This window comes from Poecilia formosa, unplaced genomic scaffold, assembly GCF_000485575.1.
Source record: "Poecilia formosa unplaced genomic scaffold, Poecilia_formosa-5.1.2 Scaffold121, whole genome shotgun sequence".
NCBI classification, from domain to species: Eukaryota; Metazoa; Chordata; class Actinopteri; order Cyprinodontiformes; family Poeciliidae; genus Poecilia; species Poecilia formosa.
Window position 1 is genome coordinate 1,764,058 of NW_006800060.1, and position 25,691 is coordinate 1,789,748.

The following is a 25,691-nucleotide window of genomic DNA, read 5'->3' on the forward strand; positions in this document are numbered from 1 at the left end:
ACCCGCACTGCTAATGCCAACTCCTTCCACCGCTGTCACTAGTTCCGCACACAAACTTCCTGAGGTAACGAGACCAGAGGAGGAAAACTTGTGGAACAAAACGGACGACAAACAAACACTCACCTCCAAGCCGCCGCTGTGTCTGTCCGATCGGCTGAATCCTCACACTCACACATGCACTTGTGGTGAGTGCCCACACATGTGCACGCTTCACAGCAAAGTGTGTGCGTGTGTGTGTGTGTGTGTGCGTGTATGCGTGCGTGTTTGTGTGTGAGGCTGGACTCGATGGAGCTGTGCAGTAGGAGTATGAGCGTGAGGAGGATGAGGAAGAGGAGGAGGGAGATGTATGGTTGGGTGGGAAGGTGGAGAGAATGGAGAGAAGAAAAGACTGAATTATACGGCATGAGATTCTGAACAGAGTGCTGACAAAACTGCCGGATACGCCAGGAACACGTTAGAGTCCCCATTTTGTTAATTGTGTGTAGGAAAATGTCTACAGCAGACGATCTGATTGGTTCTTTTTGGTGAGTTTGCGTTAGGTCTCTGAGACTTGGCATCTAGCCTCCGAGTGAGGCGGAGCGAAAAGCCTCCCATTCATGTCCTAATCTCCTCCAACAGGCCACATGTGGCCAGCATGGCAAGACATCCCAGGTTTTCCCACTTCAACACCTCCGCTGCGTCTTCTTCATCCTCGCCTCAACAAGTCTCTTCATTGTTTTAAGTCAAACAGATGAGTTCACTTGGGAAACTCGCAGAAATAAATCCTTACAAGCTGGCGAGTGAAAATGAAATTTCACCAATGCGGCAAATATCTCAGAGGATGTCTGATTTTTTTTTTTTTCTAATTAGCTAAACATTGGTACTTTCTTTACCAAAACCAGCGAATATTTTTTCTTTAACCTTTAATCGCAATATTTTACCTACAATATAGAACTTCCGGTCAATTTGACCAGTCATTACCCGGATTTTTCAATTTCCTCCTAATCTATTTCCATTTTCTACCCACGCATCTAAGCATTATATTTCAGTATATTTATTTGGTTAGCTATTTTTGATCACTTAATGAGATAAATTATCATAAATATATTTTAAATTTCTTGTTTTTCACCAATTGTGGTTCCAGTCCTGGTTGGATTTGTCTGCTCTCCCGCAGTATGAGAGACCATGACCTTCAGATACACGATAGGTAACATTTATCCATATCGCATAACCACATTTTGTTACTGAAGAGTATGAACAATAAACAGAAAAAAATGGAACAATCAAATTTAGTGGAAAACATTCCCCTTGGAATTTTCTTGCTTGCATGTGAGAAAGTTGTTTCTGATAAAAAAAAAAAAATAAAAAAAAAACTGCCAAAGTACCAAAAGGTCAAAGTGGGAAACCGACATAAATGTGGATGCAAGAATGATTTTCACCTTCTTTAGCCACACAAAACAAGCAAAACGATATTTAAACCACGTACAACTTTGAAAAGTCAGAGCAAACCCACTACGCCTGGGTCGTCTTTGGAACATAACCCACATAACCACATCAGAACATTTCTGCAGAAACTTTCAACTCTAGCGTTGAGATAAAATACACAACACAGAGCACCACTGCACACATACTCCGCTCCAGGTGTGTGTGTGCGTGTGTGTGTGTAATTGTGCTTCTGTCCTCTGGCTTCGGCAGAGAAAAGCCAATCTCCACGTCCAATTATTTGCCTCTCAAAGGCAGACAGATGGGGGGAGCCCGGAGAATACAGCACATGGGGTTGAAGGGAGAATTAGTTAGACTTACAGAAAGTGAAAGACAGAGGGATTCTTTGAGGGTCTGCACAGGGGGGAATTAATTAGAATGAAAAGAGGAGAAGGAGGAGGAGGAAAGGCTCGTCTTCGCCCAAGTCCTGGAAATGGCTTCACAATTAGTCAAAGTCCCAAACAGAGCCTGTGGACAAACTGGAGCTGCAGCTGCAGAGCGGGAGATGAACACCCGAATGGAGAACGCCGAAAGCGACAGAAGAAAGCGCCGAAGTTGTTAAAGAGACATGATTGGCAAGAGAACGTCATAAATATATATTTTTTTCTTTCATTGTGAGTCTTCGTACCCTCTCGAGGCGATCGCTGCCTGTCCCGTTTTCTCAGTCCCGTTAATCTTCTCTCCTCTCCTTTCTTCTGCTCCCTCCTTCCGCGCGCCGCCGTCCGGGATATTCCATCAAAGGAGGCTCCGGCTGGAGGCGGACGGTGGCGTCGCCGGGCTCCACACGCGCTCCACACTTTGCTGTCTTCTTCCTCTTCGTCTCTTTCACTTGTCGACTGGAGCATGTTTCTTTCTTCTCTGTGGTGGTGACACATGGCGTGTGTAGTGTGTGTGTGGTGGTTGGTGGTGATGGAGGGCAAGGAGGAGTGAAAAGAAGGACTCAGGACAGAATAAATGAAATGAATAAATAAGGGTTAAAAACCGAGGGAGGGAAGAGCAGCAAGTGTGGGCAGATGGAGCGGCGAACGGGGAATGACGGGAAGAGGCAGGTGGAATGGGTAGTGACACATCGCGGAGGTGTGTGTCTGCGTGTGTGAGTTGTGTCAGAGCACGGGGGCCGTCCCTCCAGCCGACACACCACCGACAAGGAGGAGGAGGAGGAGGAGGAGGAGGAAGAGGAGGCGGTGAGGTAACGGAGGAGGACCGGATGGATGGATGGAATTCTGGGGATGGAGGGACTGATTCAACAAGCCTCCTCCTCTTCTCGGTCCATTCACACACAAAAACTCTCCACTTTGCCCAGTTCATTATCATTCACTGGATTTCACGACGACATGCATGGCTAAACTACCCACAGAGAATCTTAATAGAAAGAATGGAGGGAGGAGGACGGGGTGTGTTAGACCAGCAGGTGTCCCCTCTACGTCTATTGTTCCCACCGACTGTGTGTCCATGGAAGTGAGTCTTTGTGTCCTGTGTGTGTGTCCCTGTGTGTTTGCGTGTACGTTTTCACAAGATGGAGCATGGGCTCTTCTTAGAGGGGGGTGAAGAAGCTGGAAAGCTGAACACTTGTTCAAGGAGGCTAGACGAAAACTTCTTGAATCGAATGGGGAAAGGGAGAAAAGATCTCCGGCACTCTGTGGCAGCTCAGATGTGCTTTTTTTTAAAAAAATGTTTTTTTAGCGTCTCTCAGGTCATTTCGCAAAGTCAAAATCATTTCGTCGATGAGTACTCTGCGAGATTCACTTAGACACTTTGTTTTCCTCATTCAGACTGCACAGCTTGAGAGAAAATCAAGCGAAGAATCCAGGTTGTCAGATGTTAAAAACTTAATTACTGTAACTCCACAAAGAACGCTTTGTATTTCAAGACAAGTGATTATGTTTTTTTATGTAATCACTTCAGGCAGATCAGAGTTCAGTGGTGTACTTGAAGCAAGTCTTTACATATAATTCAACACAATTTAATCAAATTATTGTCCATTGTGTACTATATATAGGCATATATATATATATATAAAAATTATTCATTTGACACAATACCTGGAATTGGTTAGAAGAGGCGGTAGATGGACATGATAGGTGTTGCGTTTCAATTGCGAATGTGCGCAAATCTTATTCCGTCTGTATTTTGAAAATTTTTAAAATACACAATTTTGCAATTGTGGTGTTTCCATTAATATAAGAAACACAAAGTAATCCGTGAATAAATTTTCTCACACGATAAGTTCTTAACCCTTGTGTGTGCGAGGACTGAGGCAACCGTTGAAGACTGTGACAAATTATACAAGTTTTACGGGTGTGGGGTCGGTTGGACCCCATTTGTAAAGACAAGGGTTAAAAGATATGCCGCGCCATAATCCTCCAACTACTTCCTGTCTTTTTCTTCTTCGTGGTTTGCGCCAGTGGCCTGGTTGTTGATTATGGATGTGACTCGTGTGATGCGAGTTACATTATTTATTTGCTTAGAACGTTACTGTATGACAAAGTTCACTGTTGTCTCAGTCTATTAGGTAACTCCATTTCAGTGTAGTCATATCAGCACATGTGAAGTAGGAAAGAGTCCAGCTGACATTACTCCCTCATACCTCCATTAGTTTGAAAAGACGGATCATTTACACCCCACAAAATTTTTTCTCTGACTGCAGTCTGGCAGGGATGGCACTGAAACCGCGTGCGGTTTTATGAGTTTTATTTTTTGTATGGTATCGGGAAACAACCGCCCCCGCGTCTTGGCTGTCTGACCGTGACATTTGCCGCACTCCTCTTGAGCATCACGCTAAGACCAAGGGTCGAACATGGTAGCAGACTGCTGTAAAAGGAGAATTTTGTCTTCTAGACGCAACTCCTCCTCAGAGCTGCAGCTACAAGTTTCCAAGCTTCTGCCTCACAGAGCAGCCTTGTCCAGCGACTGCTTCCCACTCAGTACCTTCAGACTATCCAGCAGCAATTAGCAAACACCTGGTGGAACGGCACATCTGCTGAGCTCATTATAGGAGCTGCTTCTCAGTACAACACTGATAAAAATTCTTGTTAAAGGGTAGTTTTTTTTTTGTTGTTTTCTTTTTTAGTGTGTCATAAGAACTTAACATTTGCGTCACTGCCCACACCGCCTGCCATGAATATGCTCATCTGCTCTTTAGCTACAGAGTGACATTATGAAATGTCAGAGTAAGCCATGCTGAAAATGTTAATGTGATTTAATTGTTGAAAACTGCTTGGAAAAATTGGACTGCTGCTATGTTTTCACACATCAACGTGGCAGTAACTACAACACGCTTTGATTCTTTGCAGTTATTTCAAGATCAGAGCGACCAATCAAAGCAAGTCATTGTGTTGTGTGGGTCCACTTTAATGAGATTACATAGCTGGCAGCCAAGCAGCAATTAAGTGGAATCAATTAATTTAGGTGGCAAAATGCGCTCTGAAAGCTTTTGTTAAGTATCCATTAAAGACTGTAAGTGTGCTTCACTTGTGATTGGCTTCCCTCACCTCCACCTTTTCCTGATCTTGATGAAACGTCCACACTTAGGATTTCCACTTTTGCTCAGCAGTAAGGGAAAGAAATCACAAATTTTGATTTTAAAAATTAATCATCCAAATGTGATTCTTATTTTTATTCTGCTTTTTTATACATTGCTTGTATTGTGTGAATTTTTGTGCTGTATGACTTTTTCCATCCATCCTTCCATTATCTTACACACTTATTAGGGCTGTAGTGATACAATAATCTCATGATACGATATGATACAAGATATTCTGCTCACGATACGATATATATTGTGATATTCAACAAATGATGCAATTCAATACACTTTTGCGATTTTCTGAAAGATTTCACAGGGGCAGAGTAATTTTGGTGACATTTTGTGACTGTTATAGAGTTGGATTGAATTAATTTAACTGAAAACTGATTAAAAGCACCAACTACACAATACCTGGCTCTGGGTGGACATGGACACAGACTTAAAGTCGACAGCTGGACAAAATGAATTAAAGAAGTGGTGATGTTCCTTTTAATTGAAACAGTACAAACTGTAGCTTACATGCATTTGAAAAGTAAATAAAGTGCACCAAGTACCCTGCTCTGAATAGTTTGATACCTTTTTAACCTTGACACTTAACATCTGAAGGAATCACTCTAAGCCTGATGACCTAATCACTCTCCCGGTGAAGCAAGCAGTGAGTGAGCAAGGTGACAGTTGGATGTTACGATACTTGCGGATGAATATCGATGTTTTTCTAGGAAAGAAAATATCGCAAAATCGATATTATTACACAGCCCTAACACTTATCCCCTTCCTGTTCAGGTCGCCAGTCCATCGCAATATATGACTTTTTATTTGTAACCTGATGTGTTTTTTTTTTAAATGAAAGACTATTTTTATAAACTTTTATCATTCTCTTTTTTGATGGAGTAGGCTTGTTAATTTGCCTGTATTGCACTGTAATGTATTATATGTATATTGATTGTACCCTGAAGGATTTCAGATGAAAACTGGCCTTTATGGCTAACTCTTCTTTTTTAAAATGTTTTTTTTTTTTTAAATAAACAACCCAAGGTTAGTTTTAATGGCTTATTGAACAAAATCTGTATGTCATTTAATCCATTATCTTAAAAGAATTGCTTGAGGTATTGTTTCATATGCTGTGTAATTTATGTGTTAATGTCTTGATTTATACATTTGATTCATGAGGATGGTAACTTATAACAGAAGTCAAAGCAGCTGTTTGTGTGTGTGGACCAATCTGTTTTACGCGAAGACTCATAAATATTTGCTTGTTGAATTATTATCAGTCTAAAATCCAACAGAGACCATTTTACCTGCAGTGAAGTCTCAGACCTGCATCCGGGCAGACATGAAAGTAAAGTTAGTCTAAACTAGACAAGAGATTATTTTTGGCTTCACACGAATACCGTAGAGAGGAAAACATGGGAGAGATTTGTTTGGCAACAATCACAAATTAGAAGCTTAATTATACGTCACTTTCCTGATGTTGTTTTAATCCTTCCTGCATTATTTCCTTCATCCTGTTATCTCCATTTCATTAACTTATTTTTCCATTATCATAATCCAACTTTAAGCCTTTTGGAAATCATTTTCATAAACACATTCAATCACAAATAAATTGTATTCATGATTCCCATCCAAAAATAATTTTTTATGCTCAAGTAATCAGGCAGTTGGTTTTCATCATGCATGGAGTTCTGGATATAACTGCACAGTATGATGAAGGGACAGACAGAAGCTATTTCTGGTGGCCAAACATTGACTTATAGATTGAGGAAAGGGCCAAAAGCTGCTCATGTTGTCACAAACTCTAAAGCAATCTGTGCATAGCTCCTCTCCACTCCTGGGTGTTCACACTTCAGCCACGGCATTGTGTTGATAACGAGTCTGCAGGGCCTTTAGAGGACACAGTGTTTCCTTTAACTGTCGATGCGCACAGTAAAAGGCCTGAAGTGGCGGTCAGGGAGGGAACCTTCAGGGAGTCAGGAGAAATGTTTAGTTGCTTTTGGATGTCCACTTGCAGGTAGTCCTGTTTCCATTTAACTGTCATGCAGATTTTTTAGCAAACTTTAAAAGAAAAAAAAAAAAGGAAATGTGAATTAGTTTTTTCTTTCTAGTTGTTTGGAGCCAGTCAAGCGGGCTATGCAAAGAGTTACTTGCTACGTTTGGCTGTAACACACAGGAAGTAAGGGTTGCAATCTAGTACGAACCACAAGTCAGGAAAAATGGAGGAGATTTGGATTTTCTCTGAGTTTGGTGCCTCTGGTAAGGCACTGATCCACCAGTGGAAGGAGTTCACTACGTCAGAAAACATGTTTCCATCTCCCTTTTAATGCACTAACTCTTTTTCAGAAAAGCCGATAACCACCTCAAGCCGATGACCACCTCATAAAAGCAACAACTTTTATGAAACTGAAGTTATTTCAACTTTTGCAATGTCCATCAACCTTTCCTAACGCGATACTTCATAATGTACAGAAAAAGAAACTTTAATGGAAACACGGTTAGTTTTCCTGAAAGCCAAGAAATTGTGACACATGACATCTGCTCCATACCATCCAGCAACCTGTGGCTTCACCGACCAGTTTGCCCAAACGATGAAAGATGCAAGAAATGCATTGCAATACGAAGGAACGCTCCGTCAATTCTACACCGTTAGCTGTTCAACTAATACAAGGGGCAACCAAAAACACATCTGTAATCAAATCACTTTTTTAGGGAGAAATAAAAAAACAGACTTTAACATGTGAAGAATTGTGAAAGAACTGAATATTTAATGGGGCGTTTTCCTGTAAACATCAATAAAATGTTCTGCTATCTAATGAGATACGTGAGGTATAATGCTGATCAGATGTAATGTTTTACTGGACTCTAAGTTTATGAGTATTCAACTATATGGCAGTGCTTTGAGGCTGGCCTTTTCCTGAAAGCCTGAATCCAGGAAGACGCAACAAGTTCAGTCGTGAATTAATTTTCCAGCCTTACATTGAGTTCTGACTCCAAGGACTTTTTTACTGAGAAAAAGTTAACGAAAAAGTTCAAATTCGTGACAGTTTGACTGAGGCATGCGGATTTCAACCAACTGAAATAGACAAAAACGCTTTTAGAGCTTTTTGTTTGAGGTAAGAGGTGCAATTTCATGCAGCGCTACAATAGCACGACCACAGCTGCGCCACTCGGGAGCTCGGCACACGCTGGCTTGTTTTGGAGCCACTAAATTACCAAACAGGTGCAAGAGCAAATAATCCAACTTCATCCCAGCAAACATGGCAATGGTTGCACTGTCACATCTCACGCTCTCCCAGGAAGAACATGCATGCTGGAACGTAAGCGTATGGGTTTTAATTTACAGACGGGATCTGGAGTAAATTAAAGACTTGTTTACTGGGATACAGTATACCATATCCACCAAAACCTAAAGGTCATCCACAGAGAAAACAAGAAAAACAACATCAGAGGCTTTTTTTGTACACAGCATGTGTCTGAAAAAGTGAAAAAAATCTCCTCCGCTGTTTCTAAAAAGGTCACATCTCCTCTCTGCGTGTGTTTTTGTACTGAGTCAACATCTCCTCCTTGGTCGTGTACGCTGAGTCTAATATGGATCATAGAGCCAGCATATGTGTGTGGATCTTATTGAGCTTTACATTTCACACACTTTGAACACTGCCATGTGGGTAGCATATGGGTTTTTACCGACGGGTGATGAAGAGGAGTTTGTGCCGTCACCTGGAAACGGAAGGAACATTAAGACTGACAACGAACAGAGGCATGGGGAAGTGTGTGTGAGGATGTTCAATTCTAACACCGAAGGAGACGAATTTAATGGTTTTAATGCCCAGGAGGAAGATGGAGATACGTAGTGATCAATGGAGGTTTTCTGACAGAATGGGTTTTGTAAACGTGAGCAGCCATTTTACCAGTATGTATTTAAAAGTTTAATCTTGGAACAATTTTCTGTGTAAATATCTCATGTTACAACCTGGACACCTGCAGGTTATAGACAAGTGTGACCTACTTGTTTATTTCTTTTCAAAGTTAGTGTGTACAGCTTATATTGACATGCGTTCAATATTTGGGAGATCACAGTACTTTTTTTTTTTAAAGAGTCTGTTGTACACTTATTTTTGAACCAAAACTTGTTTTGTTGCAGACCTGAAGGCCACAACCCAAAGCCTGTTGGTCACTAAAGTTGGTTTCTCAGTCCATCAAGCAGCACTGGAGTTCTCACATTACCAGGAACAAGGCAGCACAGGTAGAAGAAATGCCAGCTAATTATACGTGTCAGTTACGTCAATCCTTTGACTTTGACATCCATTACTTTTACTCTGACTGATCCAGATAGTTTCTACCATAAGGCAGTGATTCACACATTTCAATGACGCATGCATCCTCACAGATGTTGAAAGACAGCAAAAGCAGTCTTTCAGAATTACTCCTAAGGTAGATTCTAAACTCCACCATTTCAAAATAAGCGGTTAAATTTAAGGAGTCTTGTTTAATTTAGTAAACTTGTTAATTCATCTATACTAGTCATTCTTAGTCTTAACTTAGAATCGGTCATTTAAACTAGATTTCATTTGTTTGTGGTGTAGGCGTCTTCATCTGTTTATTACGCTTGGAGATATAGAATATAGAATAAATGTATAGAATACATGTTTGAAAGTGAGTCAGGACAGATTCATATCCCAGACTTTAAATCAGAAGGAGGAGCAGACAGGTGGAGGTCTGGACAGAGCCCAATGAACTGAACACATTCTTCAACAGGATCAGTTCAGCTTCCTCCTAACAAACAGACCTTCTGCCATGTTCTGGTACCAAAAAAAAGGCTCCTAGATGACGGTGTATACCAGTGTTTCTCAACCCTGGTCCTCACCGCCCCCCTGTCCTGCATGTTTTAGGTATTTCCCTTCTGCCACACACCTGAATTGTATCTCTGGGTGATTAACAGGCTTCTGCAGAACTTGATGATCATGCAATCATTTGAATCAGCTGTTCTGGAATAGAGGCACATCTAAAACATGCAGAACAGGGGGGCGGTGAGGACCAGGGTTGAGAAACACTGGAAGTTCTGTTGTCTGGAAGTTCTTGTTGGATTCTGTTTTCTTTTTCTTTTGCTCATCAGGTGTTAATACTTTACTGCTTACTTAATATGAGCTGTATAGCAGTGATCTCTTATGGCTGGTTGCCAGTTAGACATAAGATTCTAGAGGCAAAATGTGGCTGCCATGAAGAAATGTGCTTAGAATATTTCACTTAGGTTTTCTTGTTTTCCCCAAAGAGACGAAATTCACAATGTGACCACAGCCGTTTGCACACCAGAAGCATTTATTTCTGAACCTGCCATTTCCTCTTCTGCAATCAGCATCATTCTTCCTTTTATCTCAATCATATTCCCTTTGGCCACATCCAACCAAATCCCCACAGGGTTTACTGAAGCACCATGTTGTCCAACCGAAGGAATCTGCAGCCAAGTCAAGGAAACAACTTGTTCGCCTGCATTAACTTTTGTCATTTTTCCTCATCTGGCGACACCTTGGGCACGCCCAGAGCAGCGTTCCGGCTTTCCTCCGCCACAACGTCTCCCTTTCAATCACGCTTTCAAATGCAATCATCTAATTCCCCGCTGGCGCATCAGTCCGCCATGAGGATATGAGATTTGTCAAGTGCGGGACCGGGGAATCGCCTGCCTCGCGTAATGTGAAGATCTGCGCTATTTCCTGAGCGTATGCCCCGCAATTCATTTTTATAAATGTGAGAGGAAGCTTGGCAACTCCTCTGCCTTCACCATCTATCCATCCCCTTAGAGACACACACACCAACATACACACACTCAACCTGATAGGTAAATATTCTTATTAGAGATCAGCTTGATTGGCTCCTTCTGCCCTTTTCATTGTCTGAGCGACAGTGAGGGAAGGGATGATGACGTGTGTGTGTGTGTGTGTGTGTGTGTGCGTGTGTGTGTGTGTGTGTGTGTGTGTGTGTTCATGCATCGGTAGCCGTGTATGCCCAACGTTCTGGCGTTTACACAGAGATTAGAAATGCAATAAAACTGTCACATTGAGAATGCCGCTGTAATGCCGTCAACCCCCGCCTCGCTGTCACTCTTATCTACCTATTTTAAAAACATTCACACACACACACACACACACACACACACACACTTGGATACTCCAGGAGTAGACTGTGAGAGTCAGAAAAGCTTAAGATGCTCAATATCCATAGTAATCCTCTCCCCTTCCTTATCAAACTTGTGTATGAGTGTGTGATGAGTCTCAGTGGCTATTTAAGAGTCGGCTTGCTTTCCTATTGCTTCTGGTGCCACAGCTTATTTCATGGCCCTTCATCTGCTGTTTGTATGAGAGTGTGTAAAACAGACCTCCCTCTAACAGTCATTTACCATGCCTATGGTAAACGACTGCATGTGTGTGTTTGTACCATGGCCGAGGCCCTGATGGGTCCCGAGACATGGAGGATGAGTTAGCCTCTGCCCCGGTTTCCATGGCAGCTGCCGGCTTTATTAGACTCTCACTTTAGCTCCCACAAGCACTCAGACACATGTTCACGCGTCCACACAAACTCCCGTCATTGTGCGGCGACGGGGCCTGCGCCGCCACCCCGCCCTGGGGCGCTTACATTTTGGAGCAGTTAAGAAACTTGTCAGGAATGAGAGATGGGCAATGTGTGGCTAAATGAAGCGCAATGGAGAAAACGTCACACGATTTCACACCCGAGTAGCCTCCGGCTCCACTCCTGCCTCTCACACACAAACACAGGCGCAGACTCACAAACGCAGAGACGGGGTAAGATGAGCCTCAAATGAGTGCCATGGTGAACATCAATACACTCACCCAGCCCGTATCTAGGCCTGGCGAAAACCGTTCCCAATCAATATTCTGCAGACCAAACCAATGTCACATTCAGTACAGGACAAGCCAGACTGCATTAGACCTGGTCCAACCAGCATCAGTCATCTCTGAACTATCCATCCAGCTTTTATGCGGCGCTCCATAAGAGCTACAGAACCACCTTGACCCTCAGTTTCGATCTGAAGGATAAATATTGCAGTTGCAGGGATTTGCCTAGAGGCAACAAAGAAACCTGTACATACAAAAGCCTTTAATACTTTTTTTCACATACTTTGGTCATTTTAAACTACACCACTGGCACTTAGAAAGTAACTTTCAGAGTCATGGAGTAGCATGTTTTTAATCATCATGCTTGATATCATAATTTTTGTGTTGGTCTCGAGAATTGTGCCACCACAGAATTGGTTGGAGACTTTTCTGTTGCATTCTGATTTAGAGACTTTTCCTTTTTCTGGTTAAAGGGGCAGTATTATGTAAAGTTGACTTTTTTTTAACTTTTCATCATATTAAAAAGTTACTCTCTCATTAAAAACATACCTGTTGTTTCTTTCGTGCGTGTTTGAGAAGTCCTTTAAGCTCCATGGCAACCATTCAGCTGTGAAAAACACCTGAGTGGACCTAGCCCCGCCTTCAAGGATGAAGCTCCTCCGTGGAGCTGCAGTTTTCAAGCTTCTGCCTCATAGAGCAGCCCTCCCCTTGACTCCTCCACTCAGCTCCTTCAGACTAGCCAGTAGCAATTAGCAAATACCTGGTGGAACTGCTGAACTACTCAGAGCAACACTGGCAGAAAAGTTGTTAAAGGTTAATAGAGGAGCCATGATGTGATGACTTCCTAAAGGCAGAGTTTCACAAAGAGCAGGAGTTTCTTAAAGAGAAAGACGCCCACTTTCAAGGGGTTACATTATAAAGTATGACGTCAAATTTCTTTCAAGTCATATTTGATATAAACAGCACTTTTATAATATAGTTACTTGATTTTGCTCTAAAATGCCAATATACTTCCGGAAAATGGATAATTCTTGACCCATTAACAGAAATGTTGGCATGCTTGTCTTTTGTTCATTGTGACTTTACTGAAAAAATAGACTAGATATCAGTTTACTTAAAAATAGGCAAGTGGCAACTATAAAACATTATCAATCAGCTTATTCTGATAAATACAGAAAACATCCTTTGAATTTGGTTACAATTCATTGCCAGGGTTACTGCTTTTGAGGAGACTGAATCAATTAGTTGATATCGATAAAACTAATTTTGAGTTGGGTGGAAAAATTTTAGCAGTCTGTGCGTTTTGCTTTGCCGATTTTATGAGGCATGTCTGTTCCCACTATGGCTTGTGAGTCTTCCCATCTGGCTGGAACACATTTCCAGTTCGGTGGCAGCAGCCTTGGAATGCTCCAAATTAGATTCCGTTTAGAGCAAACTGCTGATCGTGCTGCTCTGAGCTTCCTTTGTCTCTCTTTTGGGAGAAAGCTAATTACCTGTGATCAGAGAGCAGACCGAGGGGTAGTGGCAAGGGTCTATGGCTAAGAAACAATTCTATAACTTGGATCATTTCACTGGAAATTGCTATGAGCAAACCCTGTGTATTGGATGGACTTGAGATAAGTTCTCAGGTTCTTTGAAATGAATCTCTCTGTGACACACACAAAGCCTGGGATACTGTTCTATAAGCTAGCCCTGCTTTATCTGTCTCCACCTGACTTCCCTGCTGTGTTCCTTTGTCTTTGTGATGCTGTTTGTTTTCTAAAGTTCTCTAACAAACCTCTGAGGCCCTCACCGAACACCTGGATTTATACTGAGTTGAAACTTTAAATTCTTTTATTTGTACATGTTTGAATTTCATGCTTTGCTTTTCTGAAACTCTTTGAGATTTTTAAAGGTGCTACATTAACATTTTGCTTTTCTTGTTTTATTGTATCTAGTAAAAGTGAGTACATGCCTCATATTTTTGTAAGGCAATATTTGATTCTGTCTTTTCACAGGACAACGCTGAAGATATGACACCTAGATACAAAGCAGTCAGTGTACAGCTTGTATAACAGTGCACATTTACAATCTCCTCAAAATCACTCAACACACATTTATGAATATCTAAAGAGCTTGCAACAAAAGTGAATGCATCCCTAAGTGAAAATTGTGACCAAAGAGCTAATATTTTGTGTGGCCACTATTCATTTCCGGTACTGCTTTTGGGCATGGTTCCCACTAGGGTTGCCACCCGTCCCGTAAAATACGGAATCGTCCCGTATTTGGCTGTTAAATGTTGCGTCCCGTATTGAACCGATACGGGATGCGATTCGTTCCGTATTTCTATAAATGTCCAATAGACACGCCTATCACACACATATCAACATTAAGTGCAACAGTATTGACCAAAATAAAACACTGGTGGCGGGACCTAACGGACCCCAGTACGCTACCAACCGACGCTGTTGTCACGGTTGCCTAGAAACGGACACTACACAGCTGCAGGAGGTTCTATCAACCCGGGTCTTTTTAAAACGTCCTTGACCCGATACTCCACCGTCCTTAGAATCTAAACCTTTCGTAAAGATACTTACGTGAGTGGGAATAATGTTTGTGAGGATGAATAAAGACAATTTTAAAAAATGTGTCCATCGTGGCGCAGTGTGATTACCAGACAGAATAGATCAGGAGAGGAACTGTAGACGCGTTAGAGCCAGAAATCAGCATCTCTTCATCCCTCAATCCTCTCCTGAGGCTGATATGATAGAACATTTTATTATTAAGTTTTTTATTGTGCTTTTTGTCGGCTGTATTGGTTTGATTATTTGCTTATTAAAAATATCAGCCAAAATAATACTAATGGTCATTTAAAGAACAAATCATACAAATAGACATCAATATTTCCTACTTTAAAAGGTTTGTTAATGCTTTCTGTATTCTTTATTTTGAAATGCTGATATATTTTATGAATTCAGTGTTCAGTGGTTATTTAATGTATTATTAATGCACCAGACACAGACCTGAAGCCCAGGGGCGGTTGTAGATGGGGGCCAACACAGTACCTAAGAAATTATACTAAATAAATGTGAGCGAAGAACCACGAGGCTAGGAGGTGGGTCCGGCAGGCGTCACCGGCGCAGGAAGCAGAGTCTTGGAGGTGGGTCCGGTGGTTGCCGCTGCCGCAGGAAGTGGAGCCATGGAGGCCGGTCCGGCAGTTGATGCCGCCACAACAGGACACGCTCGGGCCCATGAGGCTGGCTGGAGGCTCTGGAAGATTGGCAGAGGGGCCGGCCAGCTGGAGGCTCGGGCGGGCCGGTGGGCAGCTCGGACGGAGCACTGGGAACCCAACTGGGGATGACCATGCAGTCACCTGAGCCGCCTGCCATCCCGGAGATAGCCTGGCAGCATGGAACCCCATAACCAGCGGTGCTGCTGCTGCTGGAGGCGGGTTGGACGGCGCAGCAGGTGGCGGTCTGGACGCAGTGGCTGCAAGAGGCGGAGAGGGTGCAGCGATCACAGGACGAGGAACTGGAGATGGCGCAGAGACTGGAGTGGGGACTGACACTGGATCAGGTGGAAAGGAGACAGATGGAGGAGTTGGCAAGTGGCAACTACAGTTGCCGAGTTGGATGCCGGGAACATGAAGTTTGTAGGTCTTGGGGGCAGGGGTTTTCCCCTCAGCACTGCTGATGCCGTCCGAAACTCCCAATCCACCTCCTGCCGCAGAACCTCCAAAACCGGGAGGTGGAAACGGGGAGTCCACTGGTCCAGCCGAACCAGCATCTGGGTGGCGGTGTTGAGGTGGCTAACTGGGTCGAATGGCTTTGCCACCTCATCAGCATAACACTGGATGTTTTTCAACAACAGCCGCCAGTCTGCTGGGTCCATTCTGATGTTCCTTTTCTTCTTAAAGCATTCCTCACCGTATTTTCTGGTCGGGTCCTACTGTCATGAGTGGTTTGTGGTGGTGAGAGAGAACCCTGACGACCCAGTTTGATGAAGATGATGAATTTAATGATGAATGTGGCTCAAAACAGTCCAGATCGGGCAGCACAGCAGAGACAATAGCACACAGCTAAATACCGGTAACAACTGACAAAAGACTGAACACGGAGCAAGGTAGCCTCAGGACTATCCAGTTCAAATGAGAACGACTGACTACAGACAACAACTGACAAACGATGAGGACCCGAAAAGAGACAAAGGACACAGGTGGACTTAAATACACAGGGAGGGTAATCAGGAAAACTAGACACAGCTGGGATCAATCAACAGGGAGGACAGGACATCACAGAGACTCACGGGGAATAAGGACACAGAAAAAACCATGAAATAAATACACAAAAACACAGATTGTCACATGTACGTTGTTTTCATGACTTTATTTTTGTGTTTTTTATGATGTAAAGCTCTTTGAACTGCTGCAATGTGCTCTCCAAATAAACTTGACTAATTGATTTATTCAGTTTTATCCCCTTCCTTAAGTAGTTTTAATTTAAATAAACAGCACGATTACAATAGGCCTTCGCAGCGCTTAGCTGCTCGGGCCTAATTAAAATCATATTTTTTTTTATATTAAAAGAAGATGAAGCTATAACCAAACCTTCATCTGGCTGCATTTATAGTTGTGGCTACTTGAAACATTCTTAATTAGAGATTTTCCAGTAGTTACATTTCAGGTGTTCTGTTGTCTATGGTTCTGACCATAGACAACATGGTCAGAATGTTGTCTGACCATGTCAGACAACATTCATTAGTTTCTAATGCAGAACTAATGAGTAACATCTTTTTTTATTTTATTTTAGCAGGAAATGCATCCAGATCTGCTCACTGAAACTAACAGTCGTCCATTTGACTTTTGGATTATTATTAAATGAATGTCAAATTGCTTAAAACGTGACGGCTGCTTCAGATCTTCAGTGAAATCAGTCGGTTGCTTAGAAGAAAACGTCCGGACTGGTCACAACTCCTTGACAATGACTCTGTGCAGGCCATGTTCCTCCCACTATCTTTGTTGTTGATCAGTTGTCACTTTGACCCCAANTTAAAAATATCAGCCAAAATAATACTAATGGTCATTTAAAGAACAAATCATACAAATAGACATCAATATTTCCTACTTTAAAAGGTTTGTTAATGTTAATTTTGTGTGTTTTATTTCTTAGAAGTTTACGGTAAATTTTATTTAATTAACCTGCTATGTTAAACATATAAACATAAATTACTTTTCTGTAGTAATTAAGTAATTGAGTAATTCTGTAGTAATTGTAGTAATAGCTGGAACACCGGAACTGCAGGAAGCTCTGGAGCAGGATTCTCAATCCCCTCCGGAACAGACTGGAACACAGAAATTCAGCCCCGACCCGCTCGGTGAGACTGGAGCCAGTGACGAAGTGGCGAGCGGCACAGGTAGGTCATGCTCTGGAACCCTCAACCTGGTGGCACGGGCAGGGAAACTCAGGGCAGCAGAGGCCCCTTGGGGGAGAGGCCTTGCAGCATGAGTCGTCGGCTCAGGTTGGCCAACAGGTTGAGTCCGTCCTCTTCCCGGCGACCAGGAGACACCCCACGGAACATAGTCCTCTCGGTCCCCGTAGAAAAAACTCCACAACTCGCTCTCCTCCAACCGTGGAGGAGAACTTGAGCGCGGAGTAACGGCATCTAAGCCGTGATTAGTCCTTGCGTAGTAGCGGGATCGTACTGTCATGGTGCAGGGTGAGGACGCTTGGGACAAAGGCTCAGGCAGACGGCGGCGTGATGTGTTATGTTTATTTCTCGTCTTACACTCAGACATCGGTGGTCGGACTCGGAGGTTCAGCTTGGTCTGCACTCAAAAATACCTTCCGGAAATGGAGTTCACTTTTTTAAAAACTTAACTAAACTCGGAGCTACTTCTCTCCAACTCACGTGAACACAAGAATGATTAGACAACGATCCCGCGCCACACAAAGGTGTATGCGTACTTAAATAACAAGGGGAACAGGTGAAACAGGTTACTAATCAACGGGAGACACAAGAGGGTAAACGAAACTAAGGACCAGAATAAACGTGGAAACCCAGCATAAACCCTCAACATAGGAAGAGAATACAGAAACAAACCCAGATATATCTGACATTGTGACACACACACACACACACACATATATATATATATATATATATGAGCTGCTCAGTGCCTGAGCACTTACCTGTCCATCTGCTGGTGCTGATGATCCATCTGCCGGTCACTCCATGCCCTCCTGCCAGTGCACCCGGCCTCCATCTTTGCGTCTTCATGGTTCCATGCGGCCAATCGGCCGCCCACCTCTGGCTCTTCGGTGGTCCAGTCTGCGCCGTTGCAAGCGTCCGGACTGGTCACAACTCCTTGACAATGACTCTGTGCAGGCCATGTTCCTCCCACTATCTTTGTTGTTGATCAGTTGTCACTTTGACCCCAACACTGTATTCATCCTGTCCTTCTGTGGCCTTTTCTTAGATGAAGATGTACCCATTGCTGCAAATGTCAGCTCCACAGTCGATATTAGCCAGTGATACCTGCTCATCCTCTGCCTTAAACACCAGCTCTCAACACATCAGATATGTGTAAAGGCTGCTGGTGTCAGAAGTTGTTGCCTGCTTCCAGCAAATAACTGAGGACAGATGGTATACCTGACTTCCAGTTTTTACAGGAACTTCAAGGGCTGGGTCAGGTACCACAGGATGTCTGATATCGTCTGGACTGTCTGGCCATGGCAGTATCAGGGTCATCACATCAGTACCATTTAAAAACCAATCACTCTTTATGTTGGACTTGCAGGTGCCACAATTTTCTGAAATCCTACTCCAATATCTCCCTAGAAGACTACATGTAGTGTCACCTTGTTGTTCCTTTGGAAGAGCAATGACAGGACCAAGGCTATGAATAATTTGTGAACACTTCTGACATCGTTCACTACAGTCAGTTGTGTACAGCTTACAGTCTGTGGTGATGCCATACTGGGCCAGATAGTGTGACATGTAAATCATCAGGACTCCTGGCTTGTTCGGATGTTTTACATCCCTGATCTGCAGAGTGTCAAGGAGTTCATTCTGAACTGCAAAGACTGGATGGTGCATTGCTTCAAAGAAAAACCTTGCAAACAATGGTGTCTCTGCAAAAAGATCAGCAATCTCCTCAGGAAACTGAGCCACAATCCTTCTGACAATGGTCAAGTTCATGACGTTTTGCGTGGTGGCATTCATCCAACAATTGAAAAATGAGTTAGAAAATTTGCAGATGTACATAGCTGGGTCAAGATTGACATCCATGTGGATGAAATCAGCTGTGTCATTTTGATTTCCATCTTCAGAGTTTTCTTCTTCTGAAGAAGATTCCTCTGACGAAGAAAACTCATACACTTCTCCAAAATGTTCCCACATATTTCCAGCATTTGAGCTTCCCGAACGACCTTCCTCATCCTTAGAGGACGCATCCAGTTCTTCAGCATCCATGCTGTAAATATGTTCAGGGTTATTTTGAATGTCATTGTCTGAGCCTTCTTCATCAGAAAACCATTCTTCTGATGAAGAATACTCTGAGATTTCATCAAAATGTGACTCAACAGTCCCAGCATTTCCTTCCTTAGAGGAAACATCGTTTGTAGCGTCCATGGTCTCAAAACAGTCTGTGGAATTTTGAATTCCATCTTTAGAGTTTTCATCAACTGAAGATTCTTCCTCCATTGAAGAATCAATAAAGATTATTTCAAAATTCATCAGACTTTCCTCACTGTCACACCTTGCTTGAACAGCCAGGTCCACATGTTCATGGGGAACATCAACACTTTCAAAAGCATTAAAGTCTTCAAAAGTGTTTTCAGTGTTTACTTCAGTATCCCCAGTGTAAGCTTCCAAGTGCAGCTCTGTTTTAATTTCAGTAACACTTTCCAAATCAACAGTGTCCTCAGACGTCAAATCCTCCTCGATGGTTACTTCCTCAACTTCAGAGGAAGCTTCCAGGTCTTCCGGCATAATCTCCTCAAAACAAAAGTATTTCCATCTATTGTCCTCTTTGCTTTCCACTAAAAGTCCTTCGTCTTGTACCAAATCATCTCTGTGTTTTAAGTTTTCTTCGACGTCATCCTCAAAACAAAAGTACTTAAAACTTTCGTCAGAAGGGCTCTCTTCTGGAATTTCTTCATCCTTAGTCCTATATCCTAGGAGTTTTTCAACACCCTTTGTCACGAGATAGCCAAGGCCCCAACTGATTGTAAGAATCATTTTTACTGCACTGGAAATACTTTCTAAAATCACTCTTTGAAATCGTCTCTCAAAGTGTTCTACCCCCAACAAAGTTGAAAAGCAAACTGAAGATCCTTGTATTCCAAATGATGATAATAATCTTTTGAACCTTTATGACATCATCGATGAGAACATCGATGACATGATGATGTCAAACAACCATGTGTCAGGTTCTTGTTTGTTTTAGTTGCTATGGAAACACAATGAGTTATGTATGATGTAAGACTACTGTCAATTAAAAATCCATTTGTAGACATCTAAATTCGTGAATGTAAGTCAATAAATATGCATAAATTTGGGTTTTGTATTTGTCCTGTTTTCCAACTCATATATATGTGTAGAAATCAAAGATTTTACCTATGAGAATACCCATAAACAAATAAATTACTACAAGTGTTTTTGATAGGTTTTATAGACAGAATAAGTATTTTTCCAGAAGTTCGACACACATCAGTCACATTTAGAAACTGGCTCTAAGCCATCTGCTTGATCTATTTTGAAATGAGTGAGGAGGATCCTCTTAAACTTATCATGTATTGCCTTAATTGCTTGCTCTGTTCATAAGGAAAACATTTAACAACATCTAATAATTACATTATTATTATTATTTTTATTATTATTATTACTATTTTACATTTGAACTCAATGACAAGGATGGTTCACCAAGCAGATCATCAGCCAAAGAATTTTATGTTTAATCTCACTTTATTTTTTTACCTTTTCTCATTCTCTAACACCCCCCATCTCTGCTCAGTTTGGGCTAATGTGCTGCAGCTCAGGTTCTGGGAGTTCTTGGCCATGGGAGCCATGTTGAACCTCCAGTGACCAGAGAGAGAGAGAGATCAATAAAACTAAATTTAACACACCTGCTCCCCATTCACACCTGAGGATGTTGGAGTTGAGGGCCTAAAAGCAAAATGCATACAACACTTTGCCGATTTGTATTCATAAAAAAAACATGAGATAGTGTTTGTAATCCAAATCCAAATCTTAGATGAACTCTCTGGTTAAGACACAAGGTAAAATCATTGGCATACCAGCCCTCAGGTCACCTCAAGCAGTTTTTTTCTCCGTTAGGCACGTAGATGGCATGATGTTGGATAGTACATTCTTTTGAAATTAGGAAGATGGTACAAGGTTCCACTTTGCAAATACAGCCCATATAAAAATTAATCTGTCCCCTGTCTATCAACCTTATTAAATGACCCAAGACAATGAGATGAGCTGGAATACAGGAGGGGCTGTTGATGAATTCATTTCATTGAAATTTGCATTGATTATGGATATTGATAGCTTGGAATTAGACTGGCTGGAACTCAGTAGGATGTGTAGGAAGACAGTAAATGATTCTGGGATGATTGTTTTATGAATTCTTTTTAAATGTATATATGTATATTATTTATTTGATTGTTTCAAATAAATAATATACATATTACATTCATTCATCCTACACATCTGTGTAGGATGAATGATGTGACTGTTGTTGCAGCTTTGCTCTCTAAAGGGACAGAAAGAGTTTGTTGAGTCTTGATTCTTGTAATATGTAATGAGGATTGTATGAAGAGTCTTGCTTTCTTCCTTCTTTTCTTTCCAACATATCAGTGATTAAAACAGATCTTTGTGTTTGTCAGAAAACCCGTCCTTTTCAAGCTTCACAAGCAGTTCTATCTTCTCCAGTTGTCTCCTGAAGACTACGGACCCTTACAGCAGTCAGGCTGTCTAAACCTTATCTACCTGTATTTTGTTGCTCACCTCTCCATCTGCCACCCCCCCGCCTCCGACCAACACTCACACCCCTACGCTTTTCAAAACCTCCTCAGTTCCTCTCCCATCAGACGCCGCTATTCTCATCTGAAAGAGGAGAACGGAGCGGGGAAAAATAAGCGTGGGGATGCAAGGACGCGTGGCGGAATGAATACTAAGCACCGATGGGTGTTTAACACAAAGCCCGGCGCAGACGCCTGTGTGCACAGAGGTGTATATGATTACACATCACTCAGCGGCACATAAGCATGCAGATGTGTACACAAACTCACAATCCGCCGGGTATCAGCGGACCGCTTGGTGCAGGATGAATAGAACGCATTTGTACCTGCAGGCTTAAACCGGCAGGATTATGAGGGATACGAGGGGAATGCCAACGGCAGAAGAGAGGCCCGTAACCTTGGATGGAGGAGGAGGGAGATGAAGAGAGAGTGTGGGGGTATGGTACATCAGTCAAAACTGTGCCCTGAAAACAATCACGGCCTTGTGTGGCATGTTCGTTCATGTTGAGACAAAGTTTTGAGTTGATGGGGGTCACAGAGGGTGGAGGGGGACGACTCTACAGGAATTATATCGGCTTCATGCGTGTGGCGTGGTAGTGGATGGTGAGATTAGCATCAGTAATCCAGTCCATGTTTTGACTTCACCTCTGTTTACTTGTGAGGACAGGGTTGAGTTTCTCTTTTTCCCACTTTGCATGTATACACGCCCAATTGTGTGGAAACAGGGGATGCATCATATACTTGTTACAAGTGCCAAGGCAGAATGCATTATTCATTTTCATTTTGGCCCCTGTAATAGGGTGAGTCCTTCGATGTCTGCGTGTGTGTGTGTGTGTGTACGTGTGTGTGCGTGTGTGTGTGTACACACACACACACAAACAGAGAGAGGGAGAGAGAGAGGGAGAGAGAGAAGGAGAGAGAGAGAGAGAGAGAGTTGGCACATCTGTGTAATAACCTGGGATTGGATGTGTCAGGTCATTTCTACAAGTGTTAAAGAAAGCAGGGAGGACAGACAGGCAGTCTGATGAGCTGAGCATCGTTTCAGCTCATCAGGAGAAAATGCAGGTTGGGGGGGGCGGTGCAAAAGGAATGGAACAGAAGGAGAGAGAGGTAACATGGATGAACCATCTTTGAATGAAGGTATTAAAGTTGCTTAAATAGAATGTAGATGGAGGCTAAACAAGACACAAACCAAACATAGATAAACAAGATGTACGAAGACGCTGAGCATACAGAGGAAAGATCTGAGAGAAAAACCTGAGAGTGAATAGTTTTCTTGGAATGATACAAATGAATAACTGAAGGAGATGAAATGAATTCTGCAAAGGATAAATGAGAAAAAGGGTTGAAGAGAGAACATGATAAAAATGTTTAAAACAGAGCTTTGTCTGTGTATTTATATCTATTTCTGCTGCTATATTTCAGCACTTTGCACTGTGAAAGTATTCATTTTCTACATCTTGTCAAGTAAGACGGTTGTTACAGGCTGATGTAAAGGAAAAAAAGAGGCAAATCAGGTTCAGATGCAAAGAAAATATGTGATGTTATAAAGCAGAGTGTAAAACGCAAGAGAATTTACTGAGAGAAGAAAATTGCAGCGATACGAGAGGAAACAACCAGCATGGAGAATGATTATTGTTGAAAGCTGGATTTGTGAACCCTAAATTTGAGGAAACTTTGAGTCTTCTCTTTCAGAGCTTGTAGGTTATGAGTAACATTGTGATACTTTAACAGGCCACACTTCTAACTTTTATTTCTCTTCCCAGATCCTTTCAGACTGGAGTTTTAATTCCAAAGCAAACTCACAGACAAGCTACAAAGTATATTAACCTCAACTCTTAGTATGTTTTTTCTCACTTTTATTCACTGTCAATAAATATAATAAATATTACTCTTGTTTAGCAATTTAACTCTCATCTGAGTTAAACTGGGTGGATTTTCACAGGTTTTATGTTAAATTTTAAGCATCCTCTCCTCCTTCGAAAACAACCAGGGTGGAAATCAGACAAGATTTTTTTGTGTCAAAAACCAAGATTTATTCCTTAGATCAGGATCTGTCACATTGTTTAATCTTTTACTTTTTCACTTAAAAAATCAGTGAAAATCCACCTAAATTAACATAAATAGTACTCTATGTCTTGGTAGCTCACAAGGAGACAAAAAATTCTCAACTTCCACATATTTTTCCTTTAAAGACTTGACTCAGGTCAGTCGTGGCTAGAAATGTGATATAAAGTTTTATTTTAGTCTGGTTTAAATGTGCTGTCCTTGTGAAAGAAACTCTAAAATACTTACAAGTCAGGCAAACAAAATGAAAACAGAGCAACACCAAAAAAATAATGAGTAAGTCATTCTTCAACAGGAGTTTCCAGGTATTCTCAAGGTTCTTTCTTTTTTTTTTCTATTTTGACTTTTCTTCTTGTGTGTCATTGAATCAGTCCAGCTGACCTTTTTTTTCAGATAAGCACCTTTCACTAAGTAAAATACACTTTCTAAGAATCATTCACAACCAAAAAGGCAGCTGAACTTCACAGATGAATCAGTGATTTGCTGCTTATACCAGACAGCGTCAGGCTGCTGTTTGTACTAATAAGGAAAAGGAAACTGAAACAGAAGACAGAGCTGTGCAGATGTTGCTTGAGACAATTTGAGGGAATTGCAGCAAAGTCCTGTCTGCAGATGAACAACACCGTGACTGTCAGCACACTGGTGACCTGTCAGTTTATCCGATCTAAAACACTCAGACACACACAGAATAGTTGTTTACAGTCGATCAAAAGTCCTTCTAAAAATCACAGAAATTCAAAACAAAGTCGAGTAAAAATAATTCAGAAGTGTTGTGTAAATGGAAAAGGTGTCGGCTGAAGCCATTCAGTTTATACACGTCTACCTTCAGTATCTCTGTTGCAAATTTCCACTCTTTGTAGCTTTAGTTCAAGAAATGTGAACATAATGCACAGAATCTACAGTTAAATCCACACAATAGAAGAAAAAAAAGGAAAATAGAATAAACAGTAGGTATGATGTCAGTCATATTTCAAATATTTAGTGTCCTTATGGCATTCAATCATTCTATGTTTTAATTCCCTTTTTAACTGTGTTATGTTACTTACTTTAATATTTACAGGTGAGCTCAGAATTTTGACTTTAATCCAGATCAGTGACTGAGAGCGATCAGATGCAATGACAGACATGTGAGTTGTGTATGAACAAAGCTAAACTCCTGGAGGAACATATCGGACTTAAGGATTTTTATTTTTACGTGGTCGAAGTGTCTGTTCTCAGGTGCCCACCTGGTTATCATCAGCATTCACAGGTTAAGGTCAGAATTCTGAGGAAAATGTCCAAATTCTGAATTTGAAGTCCGAATTTTGAGAGTGAATTCAGAATTCTCAAGGTAAAAATCAGACTTTTGAAAATATTCAGAGTTGATTCAGAATTTTGAGATCAAGGTGCAAATTTGACAATAGTCAGAATTCTGAGAGTAAAGTCTGAATTCTAAAAGTAGATTAAAAAGATTAAAAACAAATTTTTTGTTTTATTTTCAGTTACCTGAACCTTTTCCGTATGCAGCCATTTTTCCACCTAAATGTGAATGTTGTGACTGTGAGAAGGAAGTTCTACTTTTTACTGGAATAAAACCTTCAGTAGAGACTGACTTAGTGTGATTGGTCATCTGCCTTGACCAGCTGAGAGATGCAGTGGACATCAAAATACTACAGATGTGCTGGTCTCAGTCACCAGAGGCAGCACCTCATTTAGTGGCTAATAGAAAAATCGCTAAACAGGTATGCTCTGAATCACTGGTACAATCTCTGAAAAACTGAGCATATGAGTTTTTGTTCCTTTATAGACTGA

At 41.7% G+C, this 25,691-nt stretch overlaps 2 long non-coding RNA genes across 2 annotated transcripts in view; both read right to left on the reverse strand.

The window, feature by feature from the left end:
* Positions 1–1,627, reverse strand: part of LOC103144102 (uncharacterized) — a 32,155-nt gene extending 30,528 nt beyond the window's left edge. Inside the window, exon 1 of the long non-coding RNA XR_001663183.1 lies at positions 124–1,627. This is a non-coding gene — a long non-coding RNA (uncharacterized LOC103144102). The remainder of the gene's footprint in view (positions 1–123) is intronic.
* Positions 1,628–4,504: 2,877 nt separating this feature from the next.
* On the reverse strand, positions 4,505–5,789 carry LOC107837182 (uncharacterized). Its single transcript, XR_001663184.1, has 2 exons — positions 5,752–5,789; positions 4,505–5,163 (listed from the first exon to the last, which is right to left on the reverse strand). It is a non-coding gene; the product is annotated as an uncharacterized LOC107837182 (long non-coding RNA).
* Positions 5,790–25,691: the final 19,902 nt, after the last annotated feature.